Source organism: Rhineura floridana, chromosome 4 (assembly GCF_030035675.1).
Source record: "Rhineura floridana isolate rRhiFlo1 chromosome 4, rRhiFlo1.hap2, whole genome shotgun sequence".
In the NCBI taxonomy this organism is placed as follows: Eukaryota; Metazoa; Chordata; class Lepidosauria; order Squamata; family Rhineuridae; genus Rhineura; species Rhineura floridana.
Window position 1 is genome coordinate 184,701,038 of NC_084483.1, and position 20,398 is coordinate 184,721,435.

Below are 20,398 nucleotides of genomic sequence, written 5' to 3' on the forward strand. Positions count from 1 at the left end.
TCCCCAGGTCAGGTTGTGCTGCATGGGGATTTCTGTGACCTTGGCTGACTGGCTGCTAGGATTTTTTTAGTTTGGGTTTTTGGTTATGAATCCTGACTGGTTGTGGTATGCTGAGTTTTCTGCCTTACTCATAGGAATCTTGTTGTGGTTGGTATGGAATTACATTTAGGAAAGTGTTACTGCCTTTTGTGTTGTTTTTTTCCTATTTGCATTTCACTTACCTTTAACCTCACTCCATTACAGCCATAGAAGCAACAGCAGCATATGCAAGGTAATTAACTCCCATTAGTGATAAGAGCAAGAATTTATAATTATTATTTTAATTAAAACAAGAGGCTTATCAGTACTTTGAAGAGGACCAGATATTTATTTTCTTTCTGAGCCCAGGACTGGGTCTTTCATGATGCCTGGGGGGGGGAGCAGGAGAGTAGTCAATAGGACAGAAATCTTGGCATTGGTAATCTAATTAGCAAGGTATGTGTGGGGTTGTTGCACACTTCCAGGCCCAGTTTCATTTTGAGTATGGAGGTGGAAACTGTGTAGATGTGGTTGATCAAAGGGAGAAGAAATGTTGAGTTAAGCAAAGCTCTGCTTTTATAAAACCTAAGAAACATACAGATACTTTGAATGTCTGAGTGCCTGCACCAGTGGAATACTGGAGGAACTTGTAAAGCTTGCTGCAACAGTATTTAGAACTGAGCATGTGATGTGAAAGACTCCTTTTCCTAACATTTTGGCTTCTTGTTTTTCTCCACCCACCACATCTCTGAAATATATCATATATGTAATGGTTAACCATACTAAAAAATGTAAATAAGTTTATTTTGGTCAATGACCAGCAAAGGTTATCCATACTGCTGCCCTGACTTACTTTATGTTTGTTGCTATTTTGTGTTTTTATTATGTTCTTATATTGATTGTGTATTTTTATTGCTTTTATTATATTTGTAAGCTGTGCTGAGCTCTGTTTTTAACAGCAGAAGGGCAGGATATAAACCCTCTTAATCAATCAATATTCCATAGTGTTGGAAACTAGAGTCTAGGCATTTAAGGCTGAAAATGTTGCTTTTTAAAAAAAGATTTCTCACATCTTTCCCCAGTTTTTGGTGGTAATTCCTAGGCACAAAAACAAAACAACTGGACCATCCAAATATGCAAATAATATGCAAATAATTTGCATAACATGCAAATTAGCCTGCCCAGATTTGTGGAACTGGAATATGGCAACCCTAGGAAGGTGACAGACAGTGTTACCCCCGGGCTCATTGTTAGTAAGGCCCCATCTGCACTATACATTTAAAGCAATATTATACCACTTCATACAGTCATGGCTCCTCCCCCCTCAGCATCCTGGGGAGGGTAGTTTGTGAAGGCCTCCTCTACTAGGGTTGCCATATTGTCCGGTTAGCTGGGTTTTACCGACATTCTATCCATGCCACCCTGTGCCTGCTTAGTCCATTAGGTGGCCCGGATTCTCAGCTTTCATTTTTTAAAAAGCTAGTCTCTAGCCCTTGTGGATCCAGAGATAGAAGGCAAAAAGTGGAGGCAGTTTTCTGCCCATTTTGCCAAGACTTCCAATGCAAAGTATTTCACCATAGATATGACCATAGATATGATGCCAGTCTCCATCCATAAAGTCCATAAGCCTACGTCACTTCCTTGCTTTTTCTTTTAGAGCTTTGGCGGGCACATGTGCTGCCCATGAGTAATTTTTTGTTGTTACTGCAGCCGCCCTTTGCTTGGTCAGGTTGCTATGGTGAGTCCAGGGGATGGTGTTTCTCGCGTGTGAGCCGAGTCATGCCTCAGGCCCTTGGGGGGGGGGACGGGACTGGTGGCTCCTGAGTCCAGGCCATGTTCAACCCAAAGGGATCAATGTAAGAGCATACTTTAGTCATAGAGGAGGCCCTGCTAATCTCTTGTCTAGTCTATAAAATCACATCTAAAATCCTTTCACAAATTCTGTAAAAGGTTTATAACCTTTTATCTTGGGTAACTCTAATATCACACCAATGTTCTATATAGACTTTGATTCGTAGTTTATAATAACATTCTCCTGTGTAAGTACACTGCTACAAACTGCATTGATCACATATTATAGCCATTCTGCCCCTGTGTTATCCTACAGGTTTTTTTAAACGGAGCTAAAAAGATGAGGAGTAAATATTAAATGTAGAGGGACAAAATATATCTTTTTAGAGAAACAGAATAAATGTGTTGATTACTGTAGTAGAATATATGATCAGATTGTCTCTTTAGATGTACTTTTAGATGTACTTTAGTGTGGGGTGGACTGAATGAACAGCATACGTTGGCAAACCACGCTGCTGTTCTCAGTACACTATCTCTCAAGACATTGCGATCTGACCAGTGGAAAAACAGGATGTGGTTAACTTTATGGCTGTAAACGATACTGACATCTGTAGTGGTTAAATAACTGCCTGCATATTGCCACGTAGATAATGCTGTTGTACTATGTATGTACGTGATGTTATACAATAGTTAAAGGTCATAGGCTGTTTATGGAGAAAAAATAATCCACGCCTCCAGGCGGAGGTAAAATAAAAGCGGAGACCAGAATTACGAGGGGGGCTCCGAAATTGAACTCTGGTCTCACCGTGTCTCACTGTGTCGTGATATCTACATCTGGTGACCCCGACGTGATTCAGAACAAACACCCTCGTACCCACTGGCAGGATCAGCCAACGGTGCACCTCAGCGTACAGCTCCCATTCGTGAGTATGGGGGGGGAATTGTCAGCTCAGCAGAAGGTTCATGCACAAGAGCTACAAAAAATTTTAAAACAGGATACCTCAGCTTTTGTAAGTCGTTCTCACATTGAATCATTGTTAAAAACAATTCAATGTCAATGTCCATGGTATCCAGAGCAAGGATCGCTACGTCAGTCAGATTGGATAAAGATAGGGAGAAAATTACATGAAGAACCAAGAGCACCTATTCACCATCTCTTATTATGGCAAAAGTGTGCTGAGGCCATTAGTCATTTAGGGATAAAAGAGACATCGCTGTTTGCCAATTCTGACCAGAAAACTCCTCTTTATCCCCAACTTTCTTTACCTACACCTGAAAAGGATATTGAGAAATTTGTAAATGCTCCTCCATATAGCCCTCCAGTCCAACAAGAACAGGTTACTGGGAAGGTTAAAGCAGCCATAGCTCAGGCTGCAGCCTCAGGATTATTATCTATGGAAGAAATGGGAGACTGGGAGGGTACAATTTCAGCTTTTCCCGTTACATATCAGCCAGATCCTAATAATGCTAATAATCGCATAGCAACTTGGACAGCTCTTCCGTTTTCTGTTATTAGAGAAATAAATAAGGCAGTAAGAGAATATGGGATTACGGCTAATTATGTACAAGGGATGTTGGAAGGAGTAGCTACTGGATATAACATGATCCCTCAAGATTGGAAGGATCTCTTTAGGATGATTTTGACTCCTTCGCAATATGTAGTTTGGGACCAAGAATTTAGACATGCTGCTATAGCAGCTGGGGATGCTAATATCATTCCCGAGCAAATTTATGGGTCAGGTAATTTTGCTACCATAGCACAACAAGGGGTATTGCCTGAAGCCGCATTTCATCGAACTGCTGAGTGTATACAGAAAGCATTTAAAAAGGTGCCTGCTGGGAAAGAACCCTTACGTTCTTTTACGAATGTACGGCAGCAAGCAACAGAGCCCTATTTTCAGTTTGTTGACCGTTTGAAAGAGGCTCTGACACGGCAGGTTGATAACCCTCAGGCACAAGGGGAATTATTGTTAAAATTAGCTTACGAGAATTCTAACACAGACTGTAAAAAGATTTTGAAAAACATTATTCATAGACCGCAATATGAATTGGGAGACATGATTCAAGCTTGTGCAGAGGTAGGTACACATGTTCATGCCATGACATTGTTAGCTGGGGCATTAAGACAGGGTAACAAACCTACAGGCAATTGTTTTAATTGTCAAAAGCCTGGTCATTTCAGAAGGGAATGTCGGGCTCCTGGCGGAGGAGCATTTAAAGGTGGGGGCACTGTTACAAACCGGCCAAAGAAGATCTGTCCGAAATGTAAAAAGGGTTATCATTGGGCTAATCAGTGTCGTTCAGCTCCCACTACCAATACCAATGTGTCTTCCCGTCCTATTGAGGGAAACTGAACTTGGGGCAGGCTTCCAGCCCCGAATCTCAAGGAAGTGTACCCACCCCTGCTACTCAAGGAAGCGCTGGAATTGATTTAATACATGCAGAGTCAAAAGATGTTCCTTTGCCTGGAGCAGTTCTTTTAATGCCTACCACACTCACTGGCCCTTTACCAGAAGGCACCGTAGGCCTTGTACTACCGCGATCCTCTGCTTCCAAGAATAATATAATGGTGGTACCTGGTGTTATTGATTCTGATTATCAGGGAATTATTTATATTCAGTATTGGAGTCACCTTCCCCTTCAGTTGAAGAAGGGAGATTCTTTTGCGCAACTATTGTTATTGCCATATCGTCTTTTCACATCGAACACTTCCTCCCAAAAACGTACTGGTGGATTCGGATCTACAAGGACGAAATCGCCGAGTGTGAGTATTTCAGGTAATCCTTTCCATCCACAGGTAGCTGCAGTACTGGCAGAAGTGACCAGGGAGAAACCGGTTCGTAAGTATTGTTTAAACAATGTTCTTTTTGAAGGTATTATAGATTCTGGGGCAGATGTCACAGTAATTGCTGAACATAACTGGCCATCCTCTTGGCCAGTAGAAGTGGCCCCTTCTGTGTGGGGAGTGGGCGGAGCTCAGGATTCAAAACGGAGTAAGGATTGGATACAAGTTGTTGCTCTTGATGGTGATCGTATAGCCCACATTCGCCCTTGTATTTTGGACATTTCAGTAAATCTGTGGGGAAGGGATTTACTGGAGCAATTCCAGACCACCATTGTTATTAATGATTAGCCAACAAAAGGCAGCTCTTCCTTTACAATGGAAGACAGACATACCCATTTGGGTAGAACAATGGCCCTTACCCAAAGAAAAATTAGAAGCTCTGCACCAACTGGTAAAGGAGCAACTGGAAGCTGATCATATAGCAGAAAGTAATAGCCCTTATAACACCCCAGTGTTTGTGATTAAAAAGAAATCTGGAAAGTGGAGGCTCTTCGTGCCCTCCTTTGCACACCCATAGAAAGTCATGCCCTTCATCATCAAAATGCTAAAGCACTCCAGAAGCAATTCCATCTTACTGCCCAGGAAGCCTCTGCCATTATTCAACAATGTCCCCAATGCACACAGTTAACTCTATCCCCAGAACCAGGAGTGAACCCACGAGGTCTCATAGTTAACCAGTTGTGGCAAATGGATGTTACACATTTTCCTACTTTCTCCCCATGGAAGTATTTGCATGTTACAGTAGATACATATTCCGGATACATATGGGTAACTCCTCAGAAAGGGGAAAAAACTAAGAATGTTATTAATCATGTCATTCGTTCTATTGCCATCATGGGCCAACCTCAGACGATAAGAACTGATAATGGCCCTGCATATGTTTCACAGCAATTTGCACAGTTTTGCACTAAGTGGTCCATTACACATTTGTTTGGTATTCCTTATAATTCTACAGGTCAAGCTGTCGTCGAACGTACCAATCGTACCCTTAAAGAGCATTTGCTTAAACAAAAACAAAAAGGAGGAGTACCACTGGGATTGGCCACCAAAGAGGAGTGGCTGGCACAAGTGTTGTTTACCATTAATCATTTAAATTTGTCTCAATCTCCCAATACTCATTTTTCCTTTTCTACTCGAGCGCAGCGGCATTTTCAGCAGTCGGAGTCTCTACCTGCCCCGCGGGTGCAGTTTCGGCAACTACCAAATCCAGAGTGGAAAGGCCCAGTTCCGCTTATAACGTGGGGTCGAGGTTACGCGGCTGTGTCTACGCCTGACGGTCCTGTGTGGGTACCTGCTAGGTGTATCCGGCCCTGGAAAGACGATGTCCTGGCACGATAATCTTAAGAATCCCATCCCTAATTTTTCTCTGCAACTTCAGGATACTGGGATGTCTTCCAGGAAGCGTGGTCGGAATGTTCCGCAACCTCCCGTGACTTGGGGCCAAATAAAGAACTTAGCAACACAAGCAGAAAAAGCAATGGAACAAGCCGGGGTGGACAAGACAACTGAGAATACCATTCTTGCTTTAATTGCGTCTTTAAATACAAATTCTATTTTTGTACTTTGCATTTGTTGGATTTTAGGAAGCGCCGGGGCTGACAGGTTGGGGCAGGAGTTGGGGATGCGGTTTCAACACAATATCTGGGTTCAGTTAGCAAGAATGACAAATGTGAGTGACTTTTGCATGACTGAACATGTACAGGAAATGGGTATGTTGGGAACATGTTTAATACCCGTATGCAAAGCACCTGGGGATATTGGGAACATTACAGGACTTGGGCGGTTCATGAATACTTCAGAGATTAAATATCATACTGTTTCGAATTGGGGAACTCCAACCTTCCAGCTGCCTGTTAATGCTTTTCAATTATTTACATCACATGTTGCAAATTCCATTAATAATACGTGTGCTCGGATGGTTAATTGTAGTCGACATAAGGTGCAGAAGGGATGTCTAAAGGTTGGGAGACCCACATGGAATTGTACACAGCACATTAACATATCCAGTATGTACGGACACATTCCTTTACCAGGTGGATGGTTTTGGACATGTGGAGAAACCACTTTTAATTATGTTCCCGCTAATATTTCTGATACCATCTGTTGCCTGAGTCGACTGGTTCCCATTTTCCTTCATAAAAGGGAGTTGCTAGCCCAACGTAGGAAAAGAGAAGCTGTTGCCATGCCGGCTGATTGTAATGACAAGGTGGAATTGCTTAATAAAGCAGAAAGTGTATCACTAGCCATCTCCCTTGTTGGACTTCCTGCATTGGCAGTAAGTAACAGCAATCAATTACATAAATTAGCCTGTAATTATGTTAAGATGATAAATGCCACCTCTCGAGCCATTGCTTTGTTAAATGAAGAGCAGGGTATATTAAGACAAGCTATCTTGGATAATCGTGCAGCTATAGATTACCTGCTATTACAACATCAGTTGGGGTGCGAAACTATAAAGAATATGTGCTGTTTTAATTTAACTGACAAAAGTTTTGAAATCAGAGCACAGGTAAAAAACTTGAAGGATCTAGCTAATAACATTTTGCAGGACGCCCCTACAACTTGGTGGCAGTGGCTTTGGAGTTGGCTGCCCACTGGATGGCTAAGTCAGATTCTTAGATATGCTATTCTTTTACTCATTTTAAGTATAGGCTTATGCTGTTTTTTACAATACCTTTTCCAGACGTGTACACCTGTTGCTCCGCGACCATTACGTAGTAATTACTTTTTGCTAAAAAATAAAAAAGGGGGAGATGTGGGGTGGACTGAATGAACAGCATACGTTGGCAAACCACGCTGCTGTTCTCAGTACACTATCTCTCAAGACATTGCGATCTGACCAGTGGAAAAACAGGATGTGGTTAACTTTATGGCTGTAAACGATACTGACATCTGTAGTGGTTAAATAACTGCCTGCATATTGCCACGTAGATAATGCTGTTGTACTATGTATGTACGTGATGTTATACAATAGTTAAAGGTCATAGGCTGTTTATGGAGAAAAAATAATCCACGCCTCCAGGCGGAGGTAAAATAAAAGCGGAGACCAGAATTACGAGGGGGGCTCCGAAATTGAACTCTGGTCTCACCGTGTCTCACTGTGTCGTGATATCTACACTTTAGATGTGCTTTTTGAGACTAGTAAACTTGGATCAATTACAGTGCAATCCAATACATGTCTACTCAAGTAAGCACCGTTGGGTTCAATGAGATCTACTCCCAGGTAAGCATGTATTGGATTGCAGCCTTAATTATTTTTTGTGTTTGTTAGATTTTCTGTGTATATTGTTTTTAAAAAGAGGTATGTGGAGTAATTAAAATAGATTTTGTTCATTTTCTTTCACTACTTCACACTGAGGATATGATCAGAATTTCCCATAGCCCTGGAATATGTTGCTATTGTTCCCAGTTAAGGCTATTCTGTCTGCCTCATTTAGCATAGATGTTCAGTGTAAAGTTTCACAAGTCAGTGAGAGATATTTCATATATTTTACAGTCTTCTGTACAGACCAACATCACGGTATTGCAATACAGAATTAGTAAGCTACAACAGATGTTAAAGAACTATAAGGAACAAAATCAGCAGGGAAATATTATTTACAAAGTTGGACCAGTAGCACAACGGATTTAGATCTAGAATTTATAGTATTTCTAAAATTATTATCTGAATTTTGACTTGTTTTTAACAGTGGAAGGGCAGGATATAAATCCTCTTAATAAATAAATATTCCATAGTATTGGAAACTAAAGCCTAGGCATTTAAGGCTGAAAATGTAAGTTTTTTTAATAAAGATTCCACATATCCTCCCCCAGTTTTTGGTGGTAATTGCTAGGCACAAAAACAAAACAACTGGACAATGCAACCATTAATATACTTAATTTACATAACTGCATAAAATGCAAATTAGCCATCCCGGATTTGTGGAACTGGAATATGGCAACCTTATCCTCTACACTATACATTTAAATCGGTATTATACCACTTTAAACAGTTATAGCTCCTCCCCTCCAGCATCCTGGAAAGGGTAGTTGGTGAAGGGTGCTGAGAGGAGACCCCCTATTCCCCTCACAGAGCTACAATTCCATGAAAAGAGGGATTAATTGTTAAACCACTCTTGAAAGTGTAGCTCTGAGACAGAAATAGGGGGTCTATTAACAACTCTAAGCAACCTGAACAAACTACAGTTCCCAAATTGTTTTGGGGAAGCCATGGCTGTTTAAAGTGGTGTGAAACTAGTTTAAACGGTTGAAGATGGAGCCCACGAAGGCAGGCCACACTGACATCAGTGGGGCAGTGCCTCATTTTCCCTAATGGACCAGCCTCTGCGGGCTGTTGCTGGGTGAGAGGGAGGGAAGGAGGGTTGAGTATTCCTCCCTTTGTTCAGGGCTCTTTTTAACATTCCTGCAGTTGAGAACATCATGTCTTTTTCTCTCATTACAAGACAGACAGGGAGGAGCAGCCATTCAAGTTTCCAGATGTAGAGAGATTTAGCTCAACTGCCGGTCGTCTTGCCAAAACGAGAGGGGGGGGGGAGAGAGAGAGGAAAAAAACTGCTAAGATTTTCAGAGCAGAGGGAAGCAAGGGCTTCATACATCCCTGCAGCTGCACCTATATGTACCTGCTGCCTCTCCTTTGGCAGAGGCGAAACCAAGCTTGATATTTAAGATAGGAGGGAGGCCCTTTACACACGGCTCAAGATATAGGAATCCAGTTCTGTACAAACATCTGTGAAGCTGAACTTTTCCCCCCGCCTCCAATGGAAATTTTGGCTTTTTTCTATTTCTGGCAACAACTAACCTTGAGGGCTGTGCAATCATCCGGCCCGTGTATTTTACTTGCTCGTCTGTATAATATCGTTTTTTATTAATGGCAGTAAGAAAAATAAAAATATGAAGCTGGCTTCAGTTCTCAACTGCCACTGGCTTCCAGTCGGAGAAAGGAGCCAAGCTAATAAATCTGATCAGCCAGGTGTCAAGCCTCAGCCTTGCCCTTCTCGACAGTCCTCCCAAGGCGGCTGGATGTCTTCTGGCAAAGTCCAGCCTTAACTCTGGCCCTAATGGTGGCATGGAAGAGAGCTCTGTCGATATTCAGAGTTGCTTTGCTCATGGGTAATCAGATGGGAATCATATCATAAGAAGAGTCGCGGATAAAGGACTCTTGGGGAAGGACTGTAAATCAGTGGCAGAGCATCTGCCTTGCATGCGGAAGGTCCAAGATCCAATCCACAGCATCTCCAGGTACGGCTGAGAGAAGCTTCTGTCTCAAACCCTGTAGAGCCACTGCCTGTCAGTGTAAACAATACTGAGCTCTGGTCTGACTCAGTAGAAGGCAGCTTCCTGTGTTCCTAAGGCCTTGACTACAACCTAACATTAAGCAGATTTAAGTTTGTTGATTTCAATAGGTTTGACTGCACTTTATTTCATGGTGGATCGTGGTCTTTGCTTATGGCTCCTGAGGTTGGGCTGAAATTCCCTTCTGGGCAACCTTCTTAGGGCCACATGCCAGTGGTGGGCGGGGAGGGGACAGAGGCAAAAGTGGGTGGAGCAACAAATGTCAATCTTACTTTTGTGCAGTAGGCTAGTTTTTACACAAACCTCTCTATCCTCCGACAAGCAAGGACGTATTCCAGTTAGGCAAAGGTGTGAAGGAGGGCCAGTGAGGGATATGGCCTGAGAAGAGTTCCAAGGGCCAAGTAGAGATGCCTGGAAGGCCGTATTTGACATCGGGGCCTGAGGTTTCCCACCACTGATGTATTCACTTACTTCAAATATTTGTTTACAATGGTTTTTACCTCCAATGGTTCTCAACGCAGTTCAAAATTATAGCAATTAAATGAAAAAAATCATTTTTAAAATGCCCCTGATGGAGTCCAACACTCTAACCATTACACCATACTGGCTCTCGATGGATAATTTCCTCCTTTTGCCCTGACAGATTAGGTACAGTTCACAAGTTGATATCCGGTGTGGAGCAGATGGGTGCAGCTTGGTTGAAATGGCCTGGTCAGCTAAATGGGGAGGCCTTGCAGGGTGTCAGGGTATGGTCTGACGGTATATGAAGTCACCACTCTTGCTAAACCCAAGCAGGTCTGAGTCTGGTCAATTAATGGATGGGAGACCACCTGTGAACCACATGTAATGCTGCCTTGGGTTCCTTGATGAAAGAAAAGTAGGATATAAATATAAGAAAATAAATAATTAGGCCTGCAGGCTGAAGGTTCCCCATCCCAGTTTTATATAATTGTTGCATCAGATCATTTCTTCCAACCTTTTCATTTTTCAACATCATCAAATATGAAAATACCCTATAGGGAATTAGCCGGTTTCCCCCTTTCTCTAGAGAGACATCAAAATTAGCTGGGAGAGTTCTCCATGTCTTCCTTCACTGCTGCCTGTACCTTCTTTCTGCAGCCATGGCTAAAGGTCTTGGATTGTGGAGCATGTGAAAAAATGTTGTAGAACGGAATGGATTTTGCAGACTTTGGCTGATAATACTGCACAGGATTCCTGCAGGGCACGCCTGTAGTCACAGGACAAAAAGCACAAGGACTTCAAGTCACACTCTCAGCCAGAATTTGCAATTGCATCAGCCCTAGGCTTGTGTCTTTGGACTTAGCCCAGGGATGGGGAATCTGTGGCCCTCCAGATGTTGCTGGGCTAAATCTCTCCTTTTAAAATAAATGGGACTTAAAACTGCTTCACATCCTAGTTTTTACCTAGATTCAAAGTTGATGTAGGTAAGATCTTTCATTGGTTAATCTTCTATAACAATGGAGCATTTAAGCCTTCATAAGGTTTCACTAATTATAATTGCCCCTTCTTGAGGTTGGACAAACCAAATCCTATTCTATACTAACTCTCCTGAGAGCCTCTGGAGAAGGCATGGTCGATTTACATGTAGGTGGTGGTGGTGTGGATATGCCTTAGAAACCAGGTGCTGGGGCACGTTAATTGGAAGGAAGCTTGCCTTATATCAGGAGTGGGAAACCTGCAGCCTGTGGGCCAATCATTTATTTATTTATTTATTTTATTTATTTATTAGATTTATATACCGCCCGACTAGCGATAGCTCTCTGGGCGGTGAACATAAAAATAGCATAAAAATACAATAAATAAACAGAATAATACTAGTAATACAGTGAAAAATCAAATACAATAACATTTTTAAAGTAAATCAATTTAGCCTAAAATGCTTCAGAGAATAGGAAGGTTTTGACCTGGCGCCGAAAAGAGAGCAAAGTCGGCGCCAGGCGTACTTCCTCAGGGAGACTGTTCCATAGTTCGGGGGCCACCACTGAGAAGGCCCTAGATCTTGTCACCACCCTCTGGGCCTACCTATGAGTTGGAACCCGGAGGAGGGCCTTCGTAGCAGAACATAGTGTACGGGCCGGTTCATAACGGAAGAGGCGATCCGCAAGGTATCGTGGTCCTGCACCGTATAAGGCTTTATAGGTCAATACCAACACTTTGAATCTGGCCCGGAAACATATTGGCAACCAGTGCAAGCGGGCCAGAACAGGTGTTATATGCTCGGACCGCTTGGTCCTTGTCAGCAATCTGGCCGCCGCATTTTGCACTAGCTGTAGCTTCTGAACTGTCTTCAAAGGTAGCCCTACGTAAAGCGCATTACAGTAATCCAAACGTGAGGTTACCAGAGCATGTACCACTGATGTAAGGTCCTCTTTACTCAAATAGGGACGTAGCTGGGCTACCAACCGAAGTTGGTAAAACGCATTCCTAGCCACCGAGGCTACTTGAGCCTCAAGTGAAAGGGAAGAGTCTAAAAAGACTCCCAGACTACGAACCCGGTCCTTTAGGGGGAGTGTAACCCCGTCCAGGACAGGGTATATATCCACCATCCGATCAGAGAACCCGTCCACCAACAGCATCTCAGTCTTGTCTGGATTGAGCTTCAGTTTGTTAACTCTCATCCAGTCCATTGTCGCGGCCAGGCAACGGTTCAGCACATCGACAGCCTCACCTGAAGAAGAGGAAAAGGAGAAGTAGAGCTGCGTGTCATCAGCATACTGATGACAACGCACTCCAAAACTCCTGATGACCTCTCCCAACGGCTTCATATAGATATTAAAAAGCAGGGGGGACAAAACCGACCCCTGCGGGACCCCATATCGGAGAACCCGCTGTGTCGAGCAATGTTCCCCAAGCACTACCTTCTGGAGACGACCCGCCAAGTAGGAGCGGAACCACTGCCAAGCAGTACCTCCAACTCCCAACTCCGCGAGCCTCTCCAGAAGGATACCATGGTCGATGGTATCAAAAGCCGCTGAGAGATCAAGGAGAATCAACAGAGTTACACTCCCTCTGTCTCTCTCCCGACATAGGTCATCATACAGGGCGACCAAGGCTGTCTCGGTGCCAAAACCGGGCCTAAAACCCGATTGAAATGGATCTAGATAATCGGTTTCATCCAATAGTGCCTGGAGCTGGCCAGCAACCACTCGTTCCAAGACCTTGCCCAGGAATGGAACATTCGCCACTGGCCTGTAGCTGTTAAAATTGTCTGGGTCCAAGGAAGGCTTTTTCAGGAGTGGTCTCACCACTGCCTCTTTCAGACAGCCCGGGACCACTCCCTCTCGTAAAGAGGCATTTATCACTTCCTTGGCCCAGCTACCTGTTCCATTCCTGCTAGTTTTTATTAGCCAAGAGGGGCAAGGATCCAGTACTGAAGTGGTTGCACGTACCTGTCCAAGCACCTTGTCCACGTCCTCGAGTTGAACCAACTGAAGCTCATCCAACAAAACAGGACAAGACTGTGCTCCGGACATCTCACTAGGATCTACTGCTATAACTTGAGAGTCTAGGTCCCGGCGGATACATGAGATCTCATTCTGGAAGTGATCGGCGAACTGATTACAGTGGGCCTCCGATGATTCCACCGTGTCCGGAGGGTTTGAATGAAGAAGCCCCCGGACAACTCGAAAAAGCTCCGCTGGGCAGCAGAGAGATGATTTAATAGTGGCAGCAAAATGATGTTTTTTAGCTGCCTTCACCGCTCCTACATAGAGCTTAGTCGAAGCACTAACCAGCGCATAATTGTATCCGTCAGAGTTCGCCTCCATTTCCGCTCAAGCCGCCTCCTATCTTGCTTCATCGCTCTCAGCTCCGGAGTATACCATGGAGCTGTATGAGCTCTACATAGGAGAGGGCGTGCAGGAGCGATCGTGTTTACAGCCCGGGTCATCTCCGCATTCCACAGAGCGACCAGGGCTTCAGCAGGAGCGCCAGTCCTATCAGCCAGAAAATCCCCCAGAGCCCTTTGAAAACCTTCAGGATCCATTAGTCTCCGGGGGCAGACCAATTTAATAGGTCCCCCACCCTTGCAGAGGGAAGAGGTTACTGAAAGTCTAAACTTCAGCGAGCAGTGATCTGTCCATGACAAAGGGAGTGTTGTAAGACTCCCCACATCCAGATCACTATCCCCATGCTCAGTAGCAAAAACAAGGTCTAGAGTGTGCCCCAATACATGCGTTGGACCACTAACATATTGAGACAGCCCCATGGCTGTCATGGAAGCCATGAAGTCCTGAGCTGCGCCAGACAAAGTAGTCTCAACATGAAGTTGAAATCCCCCAGTACTAATAGTCTGGGGGATTTCAACAATATATCCGAGACCACTTCCGCCAACTCAGTTAGGGAAGCCGTTGGGCAGCAAGGTGGGCGGTACACCAAAAGGATTCCCAGCCTGTACCTCTGGCCCAACACAAGGTGCAAATACTCCAGGCCAGTAACTGCATGAACATGGTGCTTGGTGAGTGAGATGGAACTCTTATAGACGACAGCAACCCCACCTCCCCGACCCTCAGATCTGCCATGATGCTGAACCAAGTACCCCGGTGGGCAGAGCTGAGAGAGACCAACTCCTCCCTGCTCACCCACCCAGGTCTCGGTTATACATGCCAGGTCGGCTGCCTCATCCACAATCAAATCGTGGACGAGGGAGGTTTTATTATATACCGATCTGGCATTTAATAACAGCAAGTGGAGATCTGAGAGTTGGCAGAGAGGACTACCAACAACTTTGCGGGTGTGGGAAGGACCGGAACAAGGCACAGCCACAACATGTCTGGACCGCGTTCCCCTTACCTGGCACATCCTTCTCACAGCACCACGCCCACCAGGGGTCCATTTTGGCCCACAAGGCCATTTTCCTCAAACCACTCCCACTCACCTGTCAATCAGCTGGTGTCATTTAGGTGGGTGGGTGAAGCTGAATTCTGTATTGGCTTCAGGTGCCTGTTCCCATCAGCTGACAAGCAGGGGTTAAAATCTGCTCAGTGGCTCAGTAGGGAGCAGGCACACACAGCCCCCCCAAAGCCTGTTACATGCAGGCTTCTAACCTCCACTTGGAATGCGCCTCCTGCGTTGCAAGTCCTACGATCAGTGCTTCCCAAAGTTGGGAGGCACATGCCGGGCGGGTGTTAAATTCTGCTCTCTTTGGCTGCACATGTCTGTCAGGGGGATAGGAAAAATAAGTGCCCTTTATGGGCAATACCAAGCTAGATAGACCTATGGTGGACTCTGTATACAGCTTATACAGAGTCAGACCACTGGTCTATCTAGCTCAGTACTGGCCACACCAGGGGTGGAGAGCCTGTAGTCCTTCAGATGTTGCAGTACTACAACTCCCATAATCCCTGATCATTAGCTATGCTGGCTGGGGCTGATGCTAGCTGGGAGTCTAACATCTGGAGGGCCGCAGGTTCCCTACTCTGCCTTGCAGGGCTGTTGTAAAGATTACTGAGATAATGAATGTAATGAGTACAGAACATTTTTAGAGTGCTTTGTATTATATGAAGAAGTGGTGGTTCGTGCGCACACTAATTTAAAGCAAGCCTCATTCAGAAGTTTGCAAAATGTCACCAATGCACCTTGGAAATATCACAGATAGGATCATATTCCAGAAAATGGAGGGCAGAGAGTGAGGGAGGAGGTGCAGAAACTTGGACAAGGTGTTTAAGAGATGCAAGGGAAAGGGGGGGAAATGAGGTCACCTCATTTTTTTTTTTAAAGTTGCTTTGGCATGTCACAACTCAAGTGCTTTGGACTCTGGACAAAACATTTGGCTTCATCTATTGGTCTTGGCAAGGACAGGTGATTTTGAAGAGTTTTGGCCTGTTTAGTGACAGAATTATTAAGTTAATGAAAGAGGGGTGTGTGCTGTGTGATGATTTCTGTGCGGAGTTCTGAATGCCTTTTGTTGGCATGAGTTGCATTTTCCCAACACAAGAAAGGTTGAGAGTGAGTAGACTTAAGATAATCTCTTGCCTTGTTACAATAGTAACAGGTGATGAACACAGGGCCTTCTTAAAGTCAATAAAAAGTTTTTTGTTCTGGTGCCAACAGTTCTAATTTACAGACCTTTAAGGTAGCAAATGTGATCTACCATGCCATCTAGTGGCTAAAGCTGGGGTTTACATGGCACTAAATCATTGCATTGTTTAAGCCCAGGGAAATGTTGCCTTAATTACAGGGGGCGGGAAGGGAGACACACAACATGTGCCCCTCCAGAAGGTGTTGGACTTCAACTCGCATCAGCCCCAGTCTGCACAGGCAATGATCAAGGATAATAGAAGCTGCAATCCAACAACATCTGGAGGACCACAGGTTCCCCATCCCTGCCTTAATAGGAAAACTGCATCCTTAAGTCTTGGAGAAGGCTTTAACCAAAACTTGTTTGGCATTTTACTGTTATATAAATCCAATTTGTCCATTGACATTTTCAGGGCTTTCTTTCTGTCTGCTTATTTGATGCAGCCCCCATTTTCCACATACACAGCCCATGACATCCATCTGCAGCTATGTCATGTGGATGAGGAATGCACAACATTAACACCTTATAGCCCAACTGGGAGTCCTGTTGCATGCCTTCTCGCATCTGGATGCACATTGCAATGCATCCAGATCCTGCGTGCAGAATTCCTGCTCCAAAAGAAGAATCTGTGAGCCATTGTGTAATGCATGGATCTCCCTTACTAGGTCAGGAAACATGTTGCAAGAAACATTTGCCTGACTGATAGACATGGGATGATCAACACAACCCTGCTTACCATCCAGTCCAAATATCTGGGCTCTGACTTGAGAGATGATGGTGATGATTTGCCCGCCCTTCACCAATAAGTCCCAGGGCAGGTTACCAAATCTCAAATACAATACTAAAAAGAGTTAAAACACATTTCAATCACAAGAATAGGGCGGGTTCTGAAAACATACATATCAGGAGCAGAAGGCTAGGGGAAAGGAGTGTGTCTTTAGCATTTGCTGAAAACTGAATAACAAAAGTGCCAGATGCACCTCTGAACCAAGGGAATTCCACAATTTAGGAGCTGTCATAGAGAAAGCTTTCTCCCGGACCACCATCTGCTGAACTTCTAAGGGAGGTGGAACTACCAAGAAGGCTCTCTCTGCTGATCTTAACACCCAAGAGGGTCTGTAGGGAAGGAGATGGTCTCTGAGATATTTGGGGACTAAGTTGTTTAGGGCTTTAAATACCAGTGCGAGCACCTTAACTAGGCCTGGAAACAAAGTGGCAACCAATGCAGCTGTTTTCAAAACAGGGGTTATATGGGGTCTAAAGGGAACCCCAGCCATTAATCCGGCTGCTGCATTTTGGACCAGTTGAAGTTTCTGAGTTGTCTTTAAGGGCAACACCCCATAGAGCACATTGCAATAATCCAGTAAGTTACCAGAGCATGGAGTACTTTTGCTAAATCTCTCTCCAAAAGGGGCCATAGCTGGCAAACCAGCCAGAGCTGGAAATAGGCACTCCTAGCCACTGGGCCACCCAAGCCTCCAGTGGCAATACTGGACCAAGGAGTATCCCCAAGCTAACAACTTGCTCCTTCCAGGGGACTGCAACCCCACCAGAACAGGCCTTCTTCCCATCTCTGGCTTCGAGAACTTGGAACACATAACACTTCTGTCTTTTCAGGATTCAGCTTGTTTCTTGGCCCACATCCAGTCATCACTGCCTCCAGACACCTCTAGCACCTCAACTGCCTCTCCTGATGGCACAGAGAGGCAGAGCTGAGTGTCATCTGCATATTGGTGACACTGCAGTCCAAAACTCCTCATGACCACTCCCAGCAGCTTCATATTGATGTTAAATAGAATGGGAGGGGGGACAAGATAGAACCTTGTGAGGCAGCACAGGAAAGCACCTGTGGTGTCAAATGGAAGCCTTCCATAACTACTTTCTGGAAACATCCCTGGAGGTAGGAGCAGAACCACTGAAGTCCAGTACCCCCAATCGCCACCTCCCTAAGCCATTCCAGGAGGACACCATGGTCAATGGTATCAAAAGCAGCTGAAAGATGAAGAGCGGGCAGAGTTGCACTCCCCTTATCTCTCTCTCAACAATTAACCAGGGCAACCAAGGCAGTTTCAGTGCCATGATCTGGCTTAAAGCCGAACTGAAATGGATCCAGATAAATTAGGTATAAGCCATACACGCCACCCACATATACATCACAATAGGCAAACTGATATATCGGGCCAAATGCTATAGTGCCAGGGCCCAGAATTCCTGCTCAAGATACTCCTGCACTATAACATTCCCTCCCCAGCACTTCCAAATGGCTTGGCAGTATTCAAATCTAGCCTAGAAACATACAGAGCTACTTTATACTGAGTCAGACCACTGGTCCATCTAGCTCATAATGTCTACAATCAGAGCTTGGAAAAGTTACTTTTTTGAACTGCAACTCCCATCAGCCCCAGCCAGCACGGCACTGGTTGGGGCTGATGGGAGTTGTAGTTCAAAAAAGTAACTTTTCCAAGCTCTGGTCTACATTGACTGGTAGCAACTTTCCAGATTTCAGACATGAGTCTTTCCCATTCCTACCTGAAGATGCCTGAGATTGGATGTGGGACCTTCTGCATGCAAAGCATGTGCTCTTATCACTGAGCTATAGCCATTAGTTATTACTCATCTGGCTCAGTAAGTATACATAGCACCTTGCAGGGCTACATGAGCAACACAGACAGGCCAGCCTGTTTCCAAGAAAGTCTAACATGCATGGGGGAGGAAGGGAGATCAACAGACAAGAACAGGAAGAAGGGTGGGGAAATATTGCTACACATACTTAAACCTTGGTTACAGTAAGGAATGAAGTCTGAGGGCAGGGATAGCTAACATGGGCCCTCCAGACTTTTTTGAACTCCAACACCCATGAGCCTCAGCCAGCATGGCCAATGGTCAGGGAAGATGGGAACTGTAGTCAACGAACATCTGCAGAGCACCAGGCTATCCCTGGTTGAGAGGGTAAGCCAGTGATTCCTGATTTGAGCGACGGCAGAAAAGCAAGCTTAAGAGTGCATTCCTATACACGTCTACTCAGAAACAAGCCCCACTGAACACAATGAATATGGAAAAATGAATATGGTATTACAGCTTTAAGCTGCAGTCCTAACCTGTTAAGCAAGCTCCATTGAATTCAACAGGACTTACTTCTGTGTAGACATGGTGAGGACTGTGCTGCAGGCCTTTTCATGTTGTACATTTCCATCTCACGGCTACTTCAGGAGCAGTACGTATTCCATCCTCTCTTTTTAATTTTTGCCACAACCCTACTGCTTCTACCCTATTTCAAACTTCCCTCACAAATTCCTCCTATTATGGATTATGTGGACATTCAAAGAAGCTGAATGTTGGAAGATTCAGGACAGACAAAAGGAAGTACTTCTTTATTCAGTGCATAGTTAAACTATGGAATTTGCTCCCACAAGACGCAGTAATGGCCACCAGCTTGGATGGCTTTAAAAGAAGATTAGACAAATTCATGGAGGACAGGGCTATCAATGGCTACTAGCCATGATGGCTGTGCTCTGCCACCCTAGTCAGAGGCAGCATGCTTCTGAAAACCAGTTGCCGGAAGCCTCAGGAGGGGAGAGTGTTCTTGCACTCGGGTCCTGCTTGCGGGCTTCCCCCAGGCACCTGGTTGGTCACTGTGAGAACAGGATGCTGGACTAGATGGGCCACTGGCCTGATCCAGCAGGCTGTTCTGATTATGGATGAAGGAGATTGGGAAAAAAACCAACACACTGCTTTTAGGTTAAAAAAATACTGTCAACATTAAAGCATCAAATGATTTTTTTTAAAGCATTGGTTTAGATCTTTGTTGAACCCCCCCCCCCCAAAAAAAGAGTCAGTTATGCTCAGTTAATTATTCGGAAGACTTTAAATAAAACCTGGGGTTTTCAGATGACCATTTTCTTTGTCCTCTACTCAGAGAAGCTGTCTGTACTCGGGGTCGTGGTTTGCTGGAGGCAGCGCTACAAATCTCAGGACACTCTTCTTGTGATGGCTTCTTTCCATCTCCCTTGAGTGCAGGGATGAAGAACACATGGCCCTTCAGATGCTTTTGGATTCCATTTCCTATCAGCCCCAGCCAGCACAATCAGGGTTATGATGGGAATTGTAGTCCAACAGCAGCAAGGATTGCTACAGGTTCCCCTTCCTTTTTTAGTAGGAGAAAGACCAGTCGTATCACTCACTTTCCCCACATTCTCTTCCCTGGTGCAGCACATTCAATAGTAGAGCATTGTGGGGAGCAACTGTCTGGAAATCAGCAACTATGTTACTCTGGCAACATAAAAATGGGCCTCAGGTAAGGCAGAGTAAGTGTTTCATTGCAATGGGACATCAAATGTATTTTGAAATTTCCTTTTGCAAAATCATGCAAGCCTCTTCATTTTACCACGTTTAACGAAAGACTTCCAGTACTT